Source organism: Stegodyphus dumicola, chromosome 5, assembly GCF_044657685.1.
Source record: "Stegodyphus dumicola isolate Sdum_Otavi_A_Nest chromosome 5, ASM4465768v1".
Classification (NCBI taxonomy): Eukaryota; Metazoa; Arthropoda; class Arachnida; order Araneae; family Eresidae; genus Stegodyphus; species Stegodyphus dumicola.
The window spans coordinates 136,377,027-136,392,707 of record NC_140772.1 but is presented as its reverse complement, the minus strand read 5'-3'; positions in this window follow the sequence as shown (position 1 = coordinate 136,392,707).

Genomic DNA, 15,681 nt, shown 5'->3' with positions numbered 1-15,681 from the left:
ACCATTTTCAAAGCTATAATAACAATACAAAACAATCATTTATTTGATTATATCATCATTAACTTATTAAAGTGAATATTTATTTTAGCAATTTATAAAATTCGGAGCATAAAATTTTCTGAGTGTAATGAACGGGAAAAAAAGAGTAAAATAAAATCTAGAAGCACTCAGATTTTATATTGCGCCGAAAAGGAACCTTTTTTAAACGTTTTATGTGTTACTTATATTTATTGAATATCATGTCCTTCGCCCGTAAACCGCATACATTTGAAAACAGCATATCTTTAGAATTTCGGCACTGAAGATAAAAATATTTTACGTACAGTGTTACGATTGCTCGCTTTGGATTCTTTGAGTTTGTTAATCACAAATTTGTTAAAGTTTTACAAAATATGGTATAGATTAAAACAAATTCGAAATTCGGCCGTCCAGATGCCCATGTTCGGGTGGAGTATTACATTATTCAAAATTTGATGGCTCTAGATACTACCATCGTTTTTGTCACAGTGCGAGAAACATACATGTATCCATGTAATTTAATATTTGCAAGGAGTCACGGACATTTATAGTGAAACAGTGCAAAATGCCGCTTCGAGCTAATAAATTAAATTAACAGTAAATAAAAGAAATCATATGCAAAACTAAAAATAAATTAAAAAAATAATCACTATGGAATACAAGCAAAATTAATTATTACGGTTAAATACAGTTTTAATATTAGAATTAAATGTACAAAAATTAAGGAGTCAAAAGTGTTTATCACTATGATGTATTATGAAATACAATTGAAATAAAATTCCTTTATAGAAATTGTGCTATAATACTCATATTTAATTTTAAAAAAGCAGCACAATTTAGAATTTTAAACAAAACGTTCAAAAATTCGTTTTTAAATATTTTAGTATTTTTTACTTATTTACACCAATAAAAAGCATAAAAATTGCAAGAGAAAATTGCTTGTTTGAAATTTTCTATTAGTTCAGATTTAAAAAATTATTTTCTAAAAGTAGTAGTTACAAATTTCCTTACAGCATAGGAAAAGCTAAAAAAATATCCAGCCCTGAAAGCATGCAATAGCTTTATAATTATTTGGAACGTTAATTATGCTTGATAAATATGCTAAATTTTTAAAAATCAATCTCAATTTCAAAAATAAAAATATGGAGAAATTCTAATTTGTGAAATGAGGCGTTAAAAACAGCTTTTTCTTGACAATTATACACGCTGCAATAGGCAACCACTATTAAATTTCTGCAAGTCGTCCCTACTCCTCCGGATGTGATAGTTGATAGTTGATAGTTGACGGGGGACGTGTGCACCATCCCTTTACCGTAATGATTAATTGGCATATGCAACACGTCCACCTCTATCTTGAGCCAGATGGGCCACACAGGCGCCTCGCACCATACACCGAAACCCAGCGACCAGGCCATCCAGGTGGCAGTCCAAAAGACCAAAGAAGCCCCCAGAAGCATGTTCACACCAACAGCCCGGGCCTAGTATTTATTGAGTCAAAGTTCAACAAATACATGGCCAGACAAGGGCTCAAAAAAAAATAAATAAATAAAATAAATAAAATAAATAGATAAATAAAGGGTACATTTGAAGTTTTGACAAAGCATAAGATTACAAAGGTGCAAGTGCCAGTTTTGAATAAATACTAGAATCACATAGACATAATTAGAACAAAACACATACAGATAGCGATAACAATAGAAAACCAAAGGAGTAAACACCATTACAAAACTACTACTGCTACATACTACAATACTACAAAACTACTACTAGAATACTTACAAACAGTACTACAAACTGATACAATGCTAAATATTACAAAACTGCTACTGCTGCTGTATACTAGGCTGATAATAATGCTGATAGTATGATATCGATGATGTAATGATCTTAATACTGATTGTAAGTTCAATACAATAGTTAGTGTACAAAGCAAGGATACAATACATAAATACATTATGCAACTATATAAATACCAATACAAGGTAAAGAGGATACATTATACAACTATATATACACGCATACACACATATATACATACATACACATATACAAATATGTACCAATACAAGGTAAAACGATACTAATGATTGCGTACGAGATGCAAGACAAGATAGATAATTCAATATAAGATCAATAAGCCATATTGTTCAATACAATAGTTAATGCAAAGTTAATAAAACACTATTTATATTACTATACCAACTGTATATTTCCTATATTAGTGCAATTTTATACGACGCATATCTATACGATGCTCACAATTTAATATATATTACACAGTACTGTATTGCAGGGAATATTCACTTTTATACATTATTATTCACTTTTATATAAGATGATACATATCTATACTATGCTCACAATTTAATGTATATATTATATAATACAGTATACAGTACAATATGATTTACAACTAATACGTAAGATAATGGATGCTATATCATTCAATTACAAAAGTTAATGGAAAATTAATGATACATTATTTATATTACGATACCAACTACACATTTCCTGTATTGCAGGGGACTTATAGTGCAATTTTATTATGTATACGATGCTCACAACATTGCAATTTCATATAAGATGATACATATCCATATGAAGCTCACAATTTAATATATATATTATACAATACGGTTATACGACATAATATAATGTACTGCAAATACGTAAGATATGTGATACAATAGGTAAATTAACATGCTTACAGGGTTAGTATACAAGACACAACAATAGATACAATACAATACTAAGAGTAAATAAATAGAGTATGTGACAGTATATAGACAAATGCAATGTAGAAAAATACATATTGTCAAGTAATTGGTAATAATTCTATGCAATATGCAATACAAGACATATGATACAGTATAAAATCGATAAGCTACGCTTATGATACTATTTATAATTTAATGGAATATTTAAAGCAAAAAGAGACTAAAATACTACTTTAACTTTCATACAGTATTTTAACACAATTGCTAGTTCAGTAAAATAATTAATACAATATTTAATTCAGTACGTAGCTAAGGGTATAAAAAGAAGTGCAATATATATATTCTTAATAGTATGTTGCCTATAAGGCAATGTTCTTAATAACTAAAGCGAATTAAATGCAATACTTTGTATACAATACACAAGAGCAACACTTCAGTACAATACTGAGGATAAAAAGACACATTTTGCAACAGTATAAATATACAAATGCAATGTATAAAAATACCTATGATCAATTCAATATTATTAATTCTGTGCAATATGCGATACAATGCAACAATATAGTTATACCAATATAATGTATAAAAAATACTTATTATCAATTCAATATTAATAATTCTGTGCAATATGCAATACACGACATATAATTCAATATAATCAATAAACTAAATCTAAAATCTAAAGTCTAAAATTCTGCACGTAATTCAATAAAATAGTTAATGCCAAGTTGAATCAAGACTACTTATAACGTTATGCTAATAATCCAGCTAATAATCCAGTTTCTGTATTGCAAAGAATTTAATTTACAGTTCCATACTAAAGCATACATAGCGATACGATGTTCATAATTTCAATATGTTGCATCACATATTCTTAGGGTAGAGCTTATAACTCAACATAATATTACATAACTACCAACTTAATACAATAATTAATGCAAGAATTAAAATAATAAGTAAATTAAGTTAATAGACTAGTTAGAATATAATGCAGTACTTAGAGTGCAAATATTGTATATTGTAATTATAATGAAATATGATACAATGCTAATAGTTTGATACAATAGTTATTACAATGCTCGATACAATATTTTTGATATATAACCAGATTAGAATACTTAATATGTAGCTTGTAATTCAGTAAGATAGTAATACCATATCTATAGTTTGAGGTTGCGAGTATAATACTTATTGTGCAATATCTTATAGTGCATTTAAAATACAATACAATTTTTAATAATATTTGTAACAATACTGGGACTATTAAAAAGAAAGAATATAGTTATAATATGTAAATAGGCAAGAATGGAACTGGAGTGTACAAAAATACAATTGTATTATGAAAACACTATGTAAACTGACAAGAATGCAACTGAAGTGTACAAGAATACAGTTGTATTATGAAAACAGGACAAAACCATTAACATTAGACAACCTGACATAGATCAGATCCATAACTGTGGAGAATGTCCATAATTTTTGAGAGTTTTCTGATAAGATACTTCTGCTTAATTAAAAATTTACTAAATGCTAGTTGATTATCCACAGGGAAAGGAATGTGAAATTCCTCCGTTAACGAGCATGTAGTAATATAATGTTCAGGTATGCCTAGAGTTCCGCAGACACAATATTCACTATTTGCAATTCCATGCTTGTAAAAGTAGCTTGGAAATGGACCCTGCCCCGAGATATATCTTACTAGTTGATGATTTGTTATCTGACGACATTGATCCACATACGTAATATGATTGTACGTTCGTCGACCGGTTTCATCAGTATCCCATTCTAGTTGCCATTGGGATATAACTTTTAAAAGAAGAGCTCGTTTTAAGTGAGATGTTGGCCACTTAAGAATCACTTCTTCAGCCTCGGCATCGGTATTTTCGGCAGCTGATTTGGCTAACTTATCTGCCAAAGTATTACCGTGATCTCCAGCATGGCCCTTAGTCCAAGCTAGCGTGATGTTATTTCCCACTTGATTACGAAGTTCACATTGGATGTCCGAGATAAGCGAAGAAGAATGTCTGGGGTTTTGAATCGCTTGAAGCGACGAAAGACTATCAGTGACAATTATTGCCTCCATAGCACCACATGTTTTACAGTGTTGAACTGCTTTGAGGATGGCTAGGGCCTCCGCTTGAAATACACTATTATTTCCATGGAGATGACCCAGCCACTGATAAACTGACTGACCATTATGAAAGGCTACAAGGGCACAGCCTGTCTGTTGATCTATTTTAGATCCATCAGTGTAATATTGAATGCTTGGGATAGGTGGCAGTGTTACGTCCTTAAGGAAAATCCGAAGTCCTGTTCCTTGAAGGACTGGATGCACATCTAAATGTTGTGAGGGTTGTTCATAGTGCAATGGTGTGAAAAGTTCATCAGATAGGATGAAAGGTTTTTTCAAAACCTTGACGGATTGTATTGCTGCTTCCTGCAGAATACGTAGATGAAGTGGGATCAGTCCCGCCATGACATTTAATGCACTGGATGAGGTAGTACGAAACGCCCTAGTTATCTGTAGGGGAAATTGACGCTGGAGACTTTGCAAGTGGCGCACTTTGCGACCCTGCATGGGTTCAGCCCATATAGCAGCCGCATAGGTGACCATTCTCTCGATAACGGTGAGAGAAAGAACCTTTTGTATATATGGACTAATTCCCCATCCACGACCCTGCATTTGACGCAATTTACATGCAATTATAACAGTTCGTCTCTTTAGTTCCAAAACATGCGGCATCCAGTTCAGTTTCTCGTCAAAGATAACGCCGAGAAATTTGAGCTGCGGTTTGATAGGTATACGTGTACCATGAATGGTGATTCGAGGCCGTCGAACCAAAGATCCTCCTTTTTTAGGGATTAATAAAATTTGCGATTTTGGTTCGAAAATTGTTAATTTAATTCTAGAACATAAGTTATAAAAGAGATCACAGGTTTCAATAGCATTTCTTTGCAACTCTTCTCGAGTTCGTCCTTGAATGATAAAAACTGTATCATCTGCATACGCATATGCCCGGGTATGTGCTGGCCAGTTTGCGGCAATAACAGAATTAAATGTTATATTCCATAAATCAGGGCCAGCACAAAAACCCTGCGGACAGCCTCTGTTTTGTTGTCTTGTAATAATGCCATGATTAGTGGAGTAGATAATTTTTCTTTCCGACAAGTAACTTTGAAATGCAAGAAATAAATTCTGAGGGCAATCAGCTTGTCGAAGTGCCTCCAGTATTGCAGGCCACCACAGTGAGTCAAAAGCATTCTTAAGATCTATACTGATGAAAGCACTGTGGTGACCATTGTTGCGATTACGATGTATATCTTCTGTAATTTTTGATAATACTTGTAGGGTAGACCTACCTGGTCTAAAGCCATATTGGTGATCACTTAAAAAGTGAATTTTGTGAAGATAATGTTTTAAACGGTAGACAATAATTCTTTCATAGACTTTCTCCAGAGCAGATAATAGACATATAGGTCGATAAGATGTGGATAATTGCGGATCTTTGCCTTTTTTGAGAAAAAGAACCACTCTTCCAGCTTTGAAGATACGAGGAAATACACCATTAAGAAATAACTTATTAAAATAATCACAGAAGAAAAAGATGTGGGAATTAATGATTACACGAATTATAGAATAGTCAATCCCGTCGGGGCCTGGGGCCCGTTTTTTTTTGGAATACTTCGAAGAGTGGTTTTAATTTCTGTAATTGTAATCTGTGGATCATCCTCTGTGTTAGGAATAGAAGTTTGCTGCCTAATTGACAAGTGCTCTGGGGAGTCATCTGTAATATCATCCTGAGGAAGAACTGATGCTAGAATATCATTAATAGTATTTTCTATTGGGCTAGACCCAGCAAGTGATGATTCTGAAAGATACGTTGATGCAGGCTGGAAAAGCGTATCTCGAGCGATCTTATAGGGTAAGCCAAATATTTCTCTATTTGATGTGCAGTATTTTCTCCAAGCTTCTATTTTGCTCTGCATAATCATCCGTTTATACAGAGCACGCTCTCTTTGAAAAACTTGAAGAGTATTAGATGTTATTCCATTGCGTCGTTCAGATTTTAATCGTCGCCTAAGCGCACGACACTTCCGCTGCTGTATGCGAAGATCAGAGTTCCACCAATGTAAAGTATGGAGCTGCTTGGTAGTTCGCTTTGAAAGTATTTCGTGACAAATATCTTGAAGATTTTGCATTAAGGACTCTGAAAAACGTTCAATATCTTCAGATGTGGTTAAAGAGTTGATTTGGTGACGAAGACGATTAAGAGTTCCACGAACTTTTCAACTAAACTGATTAATTTTCCTGCCAGGAAGATTATAACGAGGTAAGATAGGTAAAGAACTATGTTGTGTTACTTCAAAAGTGATATATTTATGGTCAGATAATGAAATCTCATCTCTGACCGTCCAATTACTTGTTAAGTGAGAGGTATTGGCGGATGTAAAGGTCAGGTCCGGCCAACCCACAGCATATAGTCTGTCGAAAGTAGGAATTGTATTCGTGGCATTGAGTAATACATAATTTTTAGAAGATAAGAAGTCTTCTAACAGACGGCCTTTGGGGTCTGTTGTTCGATATCCCCAAGCAACAGAGTGAGCGTTAAAATCGCCGCTGATAATCTGATGTTTATTACCAAGAACTCTTGTATAGTGTTCCAGGAAAGAGATTGTAGTGCTGATATCATCTGAGGGACTGGAGTAGATCGAAAATAATGCTATAGTAAAATTTTCTAATTCTAATAAAAGTGCTACTTGATCTTTAGTAATAGTAATAATTGATGGAGAGAATTGAGGGTTACAATTAATTATTGCTGAGCGTGGAGGATCTTCTGAATTTTCTTGATGATATACAGTCCATAATAAAGGAAAACCAACCACTTTGCCATGTCTAGTATATGGCTTTTGAACGAGAAGAAAATCAATTTTGTTGCTTAACGCAAACTCTATTGCCTGGGCAGTTGCAACTTGAGCTTTCTGAAGATTAATTTGCAAGAATTTGATGTTAGGAACAGAATTACATGAAACATTATACTGCGCATCTCTACTCATAGGTGGTGATGCTTCGGATTCTGTCAATATTACTTTGGTAGCAGTAACAGGTGTTGGAGTTTGCTGCGTGGTCAATCGGGACTTGATATCTGCTGCCGTTGTTATAATCGATGCAATTGATGCATGCTGCTGTATCGGCATCGGCCGAACAGTCCTTGGTATCGTGTTGTCCAGCACACAATGCGCAATAGTGGACGCTGCGGCAGTCTTTTTGCAGGTGCCCAAAACGTTGGCACTTGGAACATCTTTTGACATTAAAGTGCTCAGTGATAAGGTGGCCTTGCCAGCCGATGTAGATACGAGGGTTGCACATGAAGGTTTGATATGCCCTTGGGCTGCACTCGGCAACCCACTTGACATTGCGTCGCTGCTTTAGACGAAATATAAGTTTAACTTCGTCACTAGTGAGGCCAAAGTCTTCTTGTATGGTAAGCTGTAAATCCTCCTGTGTCAGATCTGGGGATAAATTATGAATTGCAATAAGGGGTTTTTTTGTTGTGGGATTCTTTACGTTAACAAATGTAGCTGCGTGATCAGACGTTAAAGTAGCTGTTAATTTTTTCCGATCTTCTTCCGACTGGCAGACCACCGCCAATCCACCCCGTTGGATAGGTTTGATCCGTTTAACTTGGACTCCAAGTTTCGGCAAAGGAAATTCCTGGGAAAGTTTATCTCTAAGCTTCCTGCTAGTTGTGTTCTCTTTTGGATATATTAGTAAAGTAGGTGTAAGAGCTGGCGGAAGGGATTGCTGTAATGCAGGTGCGTAAGAGTGTCCAGGAGCTGGAGAAGGCAAAGCAGAGGGATTTGGAACTAAAGGAACTTGCTGCAGAGATGAAATAATAGGTGGGTTATGAATAACTTCACAGCAGACCACTATTGATGTATTCACCTCAGCCTCAATTGTGGCTGGTTTCGGGATGTAATCCGGGCCCTGAAGAGCCAATTGCCGTAACGCATCCAATGAATGGAGCAATTTTTCTCGTGGTTCGAAAGGAAGTGTATACTTTCCTCCTCGATAGAGAGTTGCAATGGCACGAATATGATCGTATAACAAATTAACTTTGTCACTATAATTGTTATCAGTTGCAAGCAATGCAGTAGGATCAAAGTTGTCATTCACTGGGTCATCCGTAAACGAAACTGATTGTTGGGGCATAGCGATGCGTGAATATTACATAAGCTCACACTAGGTAATTAATTTCCCATAAGAAACAGACTGGTATAATATAATTACAAATGACGTTAACATGCTTTATATCAGTAAAACATAATGAATGTTCAATATAAACAGAGAAATAATATATTATTATATAAAATAATATATAATCAATCAAAAATATGTATACGATATGTAAAGGCACACAGAAAAGGCTCAGAAAGATATAACACAGTTAAAATAACAGTAAACAGTCTTAAAAACTATGGAGAATACACTGTAAGGAGTTTGTCGAAATTGCACTCGACGACGTGAAGGAGTTGTGTCGAAATTCACAACGTTTCGACAAAATCAAGTATCATGTTTAAACTAGTATTCCGAGCCCAATGAACAGACCCTTTGGTGTTACTAGCATATTTTATAAAGTTTCAGACAGCAATCAGAAAATTAAGTTTATTTGGGTCCAGATTTTAGCTAGGTTCCAGAAAAGGTTAGTCTTAAAATACTAATATCGAAGATAATGCAGTTATAGCCATATTGAAAATATAATATAATAGTATATGAAGAACTTACCAATATGCCGAAAACCCGATAATCCTAAGTGCATTAATTACGAAGATATTGATTTTTGAAAAGAAATCACAGATTTCTGGACCTATAATTTTTTTCGACGGACTTCCTAAGCCTAGTACGGCAACCACGTGGTGGCCGGGCGGCACCCTTCCGTTACAAGGACGGCATATGAGGTGAACAAAATTATTGAACACACTTTTTCACATATTTTTTGAAAACTACGATGCACACATACTAATGCGATGTATACTTGGATTCAGCTCACATTCACGCACAATTTGATTTATCACACGCACTGTGAAACTTCCACTTGAAAAATCGAAAAATAGCAGGAGCGCAACGCAGCGTGCTCTTCACAGGTCGACTGTCCAAACCGGCTCCCCTCTGGATGTGATCAAGGTGATAGCCGGGAACGATTCAGACGAGGGAGAAATCCCATTTGAGTTAGTCTATTTCCTATAAGGTCCATGTAACCAGTGGCGTGACGTCACTAGACTAAAGAAACTAAGCTAGTTCCCTAAGATAATAGATCTGAATATATTCAAGTATATTTTGATCTATAAAGCATTAAAAGGAACATTTTACCGCTTTTGAAAACGCACACGTCATTCAAGTGTAATCGGGGTTTCATGAGAATAAGAGAGGGTAAAAAAAAAATCTGTGTCATAGAATGAAAAAGCTACGCGAGAAAGGAATTAGCGGCTTTTCTCCTACTTTTCTTTACCATTATTGATTCTGTAAACTAAATTCATTTAAATTCTGGTTTTATATTTTAGTTCCTCTTCGTGAAAGCTTTCTCGTGATACATAAAAAGTTCAAAGTTAAATATACTGAGGCAGTAATTCCAAGTTTAATTTATGGAGATTGAAACAGTACCAAAAGTTTTTCCTCATACAAGAGATTATTGCGGAGCATGCTTAAGCAAAATTTGAAGATCTGATCTCAATAGCTCAACCTATGATTTCGACATTATGCTTTTAGGACTGTATACTTTTAAAAGAAACAAAAAAGTAATTACGAAATTCTATACGTTCTCATATGTACAAACATGAAATATCATATCCATCATTCCAAAGGAAAATAATATGCACTTTCAAATTTATTAACAATACACACTGAGAATTGATCTGTTTTGCTGGTTTTGTGTTATTTTCGATATAAATACAGCCTGTTGCAAAAGAATATATACACCCGGAAAGAACTGAGCCACAACTACGAAAATCGGCAGTAATATAGTGTTGGAGTAGATAAACAAACATTGAAAAAAATAAAGCGAAAACAACGTTTTATTTACTAGTAGCAGTACAAAGAATGTGAAAATCATTAGGTGGGAAAGCAATCGCTGGCAGCTATACAAGCCGATAATCGGGCATGGAGTTAAGTTGTGTCCCTCTGCGGTAGATTATGGTACAAATGGACCAAATAGTCAGCGAATTGGGACGTATTTGTACATGGCTGAATTTATATATTCGATAGGCGGCAGATAAAAGACCTGGCAGGTCAATCGAGGATATTAACACATCGAAGACATTATTGGGAAAGTCGTGCTGTACGTGGCCGAGCATTATCCCGCTTGAAAATATAATTTGGGCAGCCTGCCAGAATAGGTAGTATGATCTGCTGCAAAATGTCGTCAACGTATCTGCCAGTAGTCAGAGTACCTCGCAGCGCGACTAATGGTTAAATGGCTGTTCCAGCTGTTTGCTCCCCAGATTGTCACACCCTGTGTTCTGGTTATGTGCCGCTCGGTAACAAATGGTACATTGAACGGGTCACCTCTGCGTCTCCAGACACGTATGCGGCGGCCATCAGCATTGAGAGAAAAGCGTGATCTGTTGCTAAAGATAACATTTCACCAACTGGACACTGTCTAGTGACTTTGAGTGAGAATGGCACCATGCAAGACGATGCTGTTTATGGTGAGTACCAATGGCAAGCGTCAAGATCTGAGCCTGGATATTCCGTGATCCCTGCGATTTGGCAAATGGCGTTGAATTGATGATACCATAATTGTTGGTACCATAATTTTTGGACGTGACAACTCTTTTACTCGCGGAATACTCTTGCGCATTGTTGGCCCGGGCACGTCTCGAGTCACTACTGTGGCTGACTATGCCTTCGTTGAGACATTGATTCTAACAACGTACAACGACCATATCGCTTCAACTAATATATCTGCCGATCCGTCTGTTCGACTAATGGTTTCTTTTAACTCTATGATGCGACCCCTCTCAAAGTCTGACAACTGTTCGTAACTCCGTCGAATACGTCTTAAAGGCATCTACCGTTACAATGTCGTGTATCGATGCCGTCAGCATGGTTGTAAATGCTCGTCACTCACCGCAACTGCCCTTTTACACTCTACCAGCTACGCACTTCAGACGTGCGTCATATCACTGCACAATACTGATTAATGCTGCAAATTTAATCATTTACACATCTCGCTACGCTTAGTACTTGTGGCTCAATTTTTTCTGGGAGCATATATATATATTTGCAATAGTTAAATTTGTAGTTTAAGCTGTATGATATCAATCGATTAAGAGTTGCTTATTTTCGCGATTAAAAGTCAGTATTTTTGATTTCCATTCGTCATTCGATTTTCATAAATTTATCAGACCATGTTATGCATTATTAAATTCATCCTACTTCTGAAACTAGCCATTATTTCTGAGAACATAATTTATAAGGTATTTCTCCCGCCTTCTTAGCATGCCTTCCTAGTGTGGTGGTCGGCTTGCTGGGCGAGTATTCCAGAGGTCCGTGGTTCGATTGCCGGCGAGGGCGTTGCTCATTTTTCACGTCTCCTGCTTCCAAAAAAAAATGTCTCTACAGATTAAACATTAGTATTGAGTTCAACTTCATAAGATGGCAATCCCCACTGATTATGAGTATTTGTCTTAGACAGAATGGCAATTTTTCTTCGTACCTAGTTCCCGTTGATGAAACCAATGCTACGTAATTGACCCATGCTATGATTGTAATAATCTACAATAACGTGCCTTAGTTTAATGTATTTTTAATATTCATGGTACTGCTACTGTTTAACTGTAACATTAAACACCATACAGATTTATGCCATGTAGAGTTATGAATACAAATAAGCCTAGTATGACATATAATTGTCTGTAAACGTAATATAGCTAAGAAATTAATTGCTAACATAAAGTTCTATCTAAATGATAATAATTCCGTATAGTTAGCGGGTCAAAGGACTTCACATCGGCGAAATAAAATGAAGATAATCATAATATGTAAAACAGAAACGCTTATTAATAATGCTGGCGGCATGAAAGGTAATAGAATCTGCTGTCACCCAAAACAGCAAAACATTTTGAGAGGAAAGCGTTGTTTTGAAATTCTTTCTTTTCTTATGCGAAAATTAATGTATTGTGATAATTTAGAAGACAAATGTAAAGTCTAAAGCCAAGTCGATTAGCACTAGTCCTTATATACTGTATATGTTCTGTAAGTGAAAACAATGATATTTGAAAAGTTTTTTTCCAAGTATTAGCAGTGAAGAAAAGGCGAAATTTAATTAATCTGCTGCAAGTCGTTTGTACATATACAATAAGTTGAAACGCTTCCTTAATATTAGCATTAAAAAAATTCGATCCAATATTTGTACAATTTGCCAGCTATTCTGAACAAACATCAGGAGAAAGTTAGAGGAAATTGAGTTATCCTATTCTAATGAAAGCAAAACCCAGATAACCGAACCACTTTCTTTAAAAAGAATAAATTGACGTCCAATAAACAAATAAAGGGAAAAATCTTCCTCGGACGCACGTGCACCTCTTAATTTTAATAGCTTAGGTGAGATTAAAAGTTAACGATATGAGCTAGCCAGATTAAATGGCGCCGAAAATTGATTAACCCAATTAGCTCGCCTAAGAGAATTTCACATACCATTTTCTACAAATTTGCATACATCAGTAGTTACCCTCAATTTGGAAAGAGTTTTTTATTTATTATTTATTTTTAACTTCCATTAAAAATATTTGCTAAAAGTTTCCTAAAAGAAAATTAAATGTGCCACAAGAAATTTGGAGAGGAAGGGTCAGGTAAATGCTTGATATTTTTCGAGGTGCTTGCATAATTTAACTAATTTTTTGAACAAGAGAAATTACATACATAATCTGTAACAATTTATTTGATTCTGTGTAGTGTTGAAAGTTATAAATGTATCCATATCCATTTGCAGATACTGATGTAAAGGAATGAGAACTGCTAAGGCTAGAAGAATAATTTTATGTTAGAATAACATAAAAATAATACAAATTATGTAATTAACAATACAGTACTACATTTCACTCCTATCTTGCAGCTGTTAGTTATACACGAGTCAAAGTTAAAATGAAAACATAAAAATCCATATAGACATAGAAGTGTCCTGAAAATGTAAAAATGCTCGATTTACTGTTACATTCCATATGTTTTTCCTGCTCAAGTCTTATTCAGCCGTTTAACCAGTATAATGATTAGTGACTCTGTCTGCCGTACCGAAGGGTCCGGGTTCGCACCTCGCAGAAGGCATGGACAGTGTCTGTTCGACATGGGGACTCTCTAAATATGCGGGGAGCCGAACGTAGGGAAAAAGGAGTGGGAGACCCTCAGGCCAGTCCCCTAAGAACGCTCTTCATCAAAACTGGGGACAAAACTGAGCAAAGTCACATTCATCTGTATGGTGTTCAAGGCTCTTGCCAACGACAGGCGCAATCTTGCCCTCCTTGCCACAATGAATTTCGTGGGCTTGTTCTGATGCTACTGTCAGGCAAGTGAGATAAGTCACAACAACACACACACACATTAACCTATTTCTTAGCACATGGGAACTTTTCTGTGGAAGGGTCTGAGGAGGAGATTGTTGTTATCTGTATATCTGTGTTTATTTATTTGTAATTTGCTTATTTCGTACTTTTGTATTGTTATGTATTTCATTTATTTATTGAATTTTATGTAAGAGATTTAAGCTTATTTATTGTTCATTTCTGCATCACGGACCGGGTCGTAATTTCGAACACCTTCTTTGATGATGATCGTTGTCTCTTTATGTACTTTTTTTTCTTTTCCGTTGTACTTCGAATAACAAACATGTTTTTTGACTTCTTTCGTGTCCTTTCTTTCTTGACTTTGTGTTGTCATTACCGCTCCAGGAAAGCGTTTCCGACCATGCATTTCTATGTGATTTCCCATCGTCTAGGTGTAATCTCATCTAAAAGTTTGCCACCGCTGTACTGATACACCCTGTGTATTAATCCACTATTCTAGCTGTATTAATCCGTTAGTCTAAGACGTAATCATCCATTATTATAGATGTATTATTCTAACATAACGGATGTGTAGCACCGTGAGGTCCAACAGCAAGAAAGCAGGAATAATAGTTCATTCAGTTACAATGTTCCTCTTTCTCCTTTTATATCAATCTGCATTTTCTGGCGAGTGTAGAATATTTCAATAATTAAAGACCCTTGGAATATATTAAATTGTAACTGCTTAAAATTTATTAATTAACTATTAAAATTTAAAATTTCATGTGTATTTCTTTAAATCGTTTGAATGCCATTTTTAAAATAGAGTAAAGAAACGTAACTCGGAGAGGTAATTCTTAGAAGAGAGCAAAGAAGATTAAAAGAAGCTTTAAAAAATTTCAATTGAATTGTATTACTAAAGAAATACACGAGGTATTTCTTTGGTAATACAATTCAACTGAAATTTATTTGCTTCACGAGGAAGATCTAAGGCTTAAACTAGTGTGATGGCGTGATGCTATATATTTGTTTTTGAATGTAAAAATAATTTTTTTAAAAGTAAATGCCACTTCCTATTTTAAAATTTGATTATTTACCTCTTTGGTTAAAACATAAATTTTTCAAAGTTTGAGGAATATTTTCAAACATAGTTTTAGAATACTAAAATTTCTTTGTCCTGCATAAGAACGTAAACAATTTCCATTAAAAATAATTAACAACTTTTAATTAAAAGACGTAAAAAAAAACTGAAAAAAATCATATTAGATTTGAAAAATATAATACACATTTTATGATACAATTGCAAACACAGGGTTATTACAAATGATTTCTGAGGTTTAGTATTCTTGTAATTATGGATTGCATGTCTTTTTGATTATCGAGTAAAGAAATTTTTAAATTCATGACGTGA